This window comes from Staurois parvus, unplaced genomic scaffold (genome assembly GCF_062004578.1).
Source record: "Staurois parvus isolate SC_StPar_1 unplaced genomic scaffold, SC_StPar_1.0 ptg003412l, whole genome shotgun sequence".
NCBI classification, from domain to species: Eukaryota; Metazoa; Chordata; class Amphibia; order Anura; family Ranidae; genus Staurois; species Staurois parvus.
In genome coordinates this window covers 529-5,477 of record NW_028321208.1, presented here as the reverse complement: position 1 = coordinate 5,477, position 4,949 = coordinate 529, and the positions used below count along the sequence as shown (strand labels likewise).

Here is a 4,949-nt window from a genome sequence, read left to right as displayed (position 1 = left end):
GTGAACCAAGACACGCTTCTTCGAGCCTCCACCCTCAACGCATTTCATTCTAAATGGATTGCTCACATGATTCCTTGTGATTGTACTGAAACACGTTAAACACTGATGGTGGTTTCTTTTGGGTGGAGACGCCATAATTGAAGCTACACTGTTGAAGCTTGGATGAAAGTGTCTGGAAGAATGAAGAGCAGCTCTCATTCATCTCTTCTCTATAATGGTCAACCAGGACGGGCAGCTATGAACCTCCACCCAAAAGTGGAGACACCATAATTGAAGCTACGTTGTTAATGCTTGAATGAAAGTGTTTGGAAGAATGGAGATTCAGAGTGCAGCACTCATTTGTCTCTTCTCTATAATGGTGAGCCAGGATGGGAATCTTTGAGCCTCAACCCAAAAGTAACCAACGCATTTCATCATCAATGGCTTGATCACATGGTTCCTTGTGGTGAAACGCATTAGTCGGTGGTTTCTTTTGGATGGAGACACCATAATTGAAGCTACACTGTTGATGCTTGGATGAAAGTGTCTGGAACAATGAAGAGCAGAGCAGCTCTCATTCATCTCTTCTCTATAATGGTCAACCAGGACGGGCAGCTATGAACCTCCACCCAAAAGTGGAGACACCATAATTGAAGCTACATTGTTAATGCTTGAATGAAAGTGTTTGGAAGAATGGAGATTCAGAGTGCAGCACTCATTTGTCTCTTCCCTATAATGGTGAGCCAGGATGGGAATCTTTGAGCCTCAACCCAAACGTAACCAACGCATTTCATCATCAATGGCTTGATCACATGGTTCCTTGTGATGAAACACATTAGTCGGTGGTTTCTTTTGGATGGAGACACCATACTTGAAGCTACATTGTTGATGCTTGAATGAAAGTGTTTGGAAGAATGGAGATTCAGAGTGCAGCACTCATTTGTCTCTTCTCTATAATGGTGAGCCAGGATGGGAATCTTTGAGCCTCAACCCAAAAGTAACCAATGCATTTCATCATCAATGGCTTGATCACATGGTTCCTTGTGATGAAACACATTAGTCGGTGGTTTCTTTTGGATGGAGACACCATACTCGAAGCTACACAGTTGATGCTTCAATAAAAGTATTTGGAGGAGTGGAGATCGGCGTGTGGTTCTGATTTATCTATTCTCTATTATGGTGATCCAAGACGGGCATCTTTGACCCAGCACCCCATTAATCCATCAACAGGTGAAAGAAGGTTTAATGCAGTGCTGCAGTTTTAGGAGTGGAAGACATCACCACTGGAGAACCCCGAGAGATACAAGAACCCAGTGTCTGTCTCTGTCCACCAGACATGGAAATATCACCTTTGGGTGGGCTGGCTCTTTGATCAGGACCAGAACGCTGCACAGTCCTTGGAACCACGTGGCTTCCACAGACGTTCTACAGCTAATACTCATCTAGGGCCACCAATCACGTACAGGCTTTAATCTCCTAACGAGAGCAGATACTGCCTTAGGCCGGCCCCAGCACAGCATCCACGGCTCAGGTTGGGGTCTGACCAAGCTCCCCCTTTCACAGATGTCAGGCGGTTGGTGAGGACTATCCTCAAGAGCTTTTGCTCAGGTTGGGTGACCAGAAATTGTTCCGATGGGCATAGTACACAAAGCAACTATGGCAACTGCTGCACCGTAACAGTCACCAAGGGGGGGCAGGTACTTCTGTAGGTCACGGCACTGTATATACGAGCATTTAGAGCCTGTACTGGCTGGGTGGTCAATGTACATGGGATAGAGAAGTCTAGTGCATAGCTCTCCACCCCAAGCTGGGGCACCTTCTCCAAGGAGCAGCCTTCAGTCTCCCAGTCCAGGATGGGCAGAATGGTCAAATATTTCCAGTTCATGGTCACCAGCAATGGTCCATGTTTTAAGGCCTCAATACGTTCCACCATACTGAGCTGTGGGTGGTAGCGGAGGAGGGGGGGCCTATTGATAAAGGTTCTAAATAAAATATTTTAATTTAATAGGAAGGCAGGAAAGCTGCAGTCTGTACACGTAAATAAGTTATTTTTCTTCATCTCCTCTCAGGCTTCAGAGAGAGTCCTGAGATGACAGCCCAGCAAGGAGGGCCGGGGCTCATTCAAACTTCTTCTTTAGTTTCTTCTGGAAGATGGCAGGCAAGATGGAGAGGACAGCCAAGATCATGAGGACAATGACGGAGTTCCAAGAGACCGCCTCCCCGCCGTGGTCAGCTGGTACAGTGTGGTCCCGGCCTTGATCGCCACGAATGATGGAGGGGCCACGCCTGGAACAGACAAGGTGTAATAAGCGACTAACGACGGCAAGTTGTGTTTATACATCACAAAGACAGAAAACATATTTCAGCATGAAAATCAATTTAACCCCTTCCCGTCTGGCCCATGTATATAAACGGCCGGACAGGAGCAGTGCAGGGTCGGGTGGCCGTTTATAAACGACCTCCCTGCCCCTTGCTTGTGTGCTCCCTGGGAGCGCGCAGCACCACGATCTGGTGCCCGCTGTGTCCTCCGGACACAGTGGAACACCGATCGTTGTACGGGACCTCTGTGTGAGGTCCCGATCATGTGATCACTGATTGGCCTGACATCATTGCTTACTACATGTTAAATCTGTGAATGATCACAGAGATCACATGGTACAGGGCCATTCACAACAGCCTTGTACCATGTGACAAGCTGGGACCAATCACAGCTATCACAATATTTCTCAATGGCTGCAAGAATGCAGCCAGAGAGAAGGAGAAATGATTGCTTTTACAGCCTTTATGGGTGTAAAAGCAATCAATGTAAAAATAAAAAATATACATCTTCATCACCCCCCTCAACTAGTACAGTGTCACCATGGTGACTGTACTGCTAGAGTGACAGTATGTTAAAAAAAACAAATAAAAAATAAAAAAATTTAGAAAAATTATAATTTTTGGTTATAAACTAATTTGGGTTATTTTTTTTTTTACTAAAAAGATAATTGAATACATTTTGGCCAAGATTTATAAAGAAAGATTTATTTGCAATTTTGTATAAGAAAAACTTCAAAATTTTTGGACATTTTCATTTATATAGCAAAAAAAAAAAAAATCCCAGCGGTGAATAAATACCATCAAAATAAAGCTTTATGTGTCTCAAAATAATGCTAAAAAATTCATATGGGTACAGTGTTGCATGACCGCGCAATTGTCCTTCAAAGTGTGATAGCGCTGAAAGGTGGCCTGAGGGCAATCAGTGCAAAAAATAAATAAAAAAAATTAAAAAAAGAACATAAATTAAAATAATAATATAAAAAAATAAATAAAAATGTAAAATGAAGGGGGGTGAAAGTGTCCGTACTGGAAGAAGGGGGGGGGGGGGGAAAGTGTCCGGACCGGAAGGGGGGGGGGAAAGTGTCCGGACCGGAAGGGGGGGGGGGAAAGTGTCCGGACCGGAAGGGGGGGGGGGAAAGTGTCCGGACCGGAAGGGGGGGGGGGGAAAGTGTCCGGACCGGAAGGGGGGGGGGGGGAAAGTGTCCGGACCGGAAGGGGGGGGGGGGGAAAGTGTCCGGACCGGAAGGGGGGGGGGGGGGGGGGAAAGTGTCCGGACCGGAAGGGGGGGGGGGGGGAAAGTGTCCGGACCGGAAGGGGGGGGGGGGGGGGGAAAGTGTCCGGACCGGAAGGGGGGGGGGGGGGGGAAGTGTCCGGACCGGAAGGGGGGGGGGGGGGGGGAAAGTGTCCGGACCGGAAGGGGGGGGGGGGGGGGAAAGTGTCCGGACCGGAAGGGGGGGAAAGTGTCCGGACCGGAAGGGGGGGGAAAGTGTCCGGACCGGAAGGGGGGGAAAGTGTCCGGACCGGAAGGGGGGGGAAAGTGTCCGGACCGGAAGGGGGGGGAAAGTGTCCGGACCGGAAGGGGGGGGAAAGTGTCCGGACCGGAAGGGGGGGGAAAGTGTCCGGACCGGAAGGGGGGGGAAAGTGTCCGGACCGGAAGGGGGGGGAAAGTGTCCGGACCGGAAGGGGGGGAAAGTGTCCGGACCGGAAGGGGGGGGAAAGTGTCCGGACCGGAAGGGGGGGGAAAGTGTCCGGACCGGAAGGGGGGGGAAAGTGTCCGGACCGGAAGGGGGGGGAAAGTGTCCGGACCGGAAGGGGGGGGAAAGTGTCCGGACCGGAAGGGAAAGTGTCCGGACCGAGGGGGGGAAAGTGTCCGGACCGGAAGGGGGGGGAAAGTGTCCGGACCGGAAGGGGGGGAAAGTGTCCGGACCGGAAGGGGGGGAAAGTGTCCGGACCGGAAGGGGGGGGAAAGTGTCCGGACCGGAAGGGGGGAAAGTGTCCGGACCGGAAGGGGGGAAAGTGTCGGACTGGAAGGGGTTAAAAGGGAAACCAGGAACTTTACAAAGCTTTGCTGTGTTAACCCCTAACCTGGTCTATATGGCTGTGGGGCAAGATAGTGACTGTGATAGGTATAAAAAAACAAACAAACAAATTACAAAGATAAAAACCCCTCGGGGATTATCGGTGTAATTAGAAGATTGTCTACTAAGCAGTGTTCTAGCACAACAACCACTCACCCAGGAAGGTCCCCAAGAAGAAGACTTTAAGGGGGACGTTGATGACTGGAGAGGTGATGTTGATGAACCAGTTTGGCAGGAAAGGCGTTATTCTCAGGAATATGATATAATTAATCAGATGATCTTTGTGCCGCTCCACCTGGAAACATAAAACGCCATGTAATCAGAGAATCAGACGGAGCATGAAGAGCGGAGACCGGAGTATACATTGGGATCAGGTGACGTGGAGCCTCCGATGTGATTATATAGATATCAGGTGACATTGGTAATCGCTTGACTCAGAATAAACTGCCAGAACATACAACACCCCAGACACACATACATACATATACATACACACACACACACACATATATACATATATACACACACAGTTGCAAGAAAAAGTATGTGAACCCCTTGGGATTACGTGGAGTT

The 4,949-nt window shown here is 49.1% G+C and overlaps 1 pseudogene; it reads right to left on the bottom strand.

Annotated features, from left to right (window-relative positions):
• Positions 1-2,096: 2,096 nt before the first annotated feature.
• LOC149428199 (transmembrane protein 41B pseudogene) lies at positions 2,097-4,671 on the bottom strand (annotated as a pseudogene).
• Between the last annotated feature and the right edge of the window lie 278 nt (positions 4,672-4,949).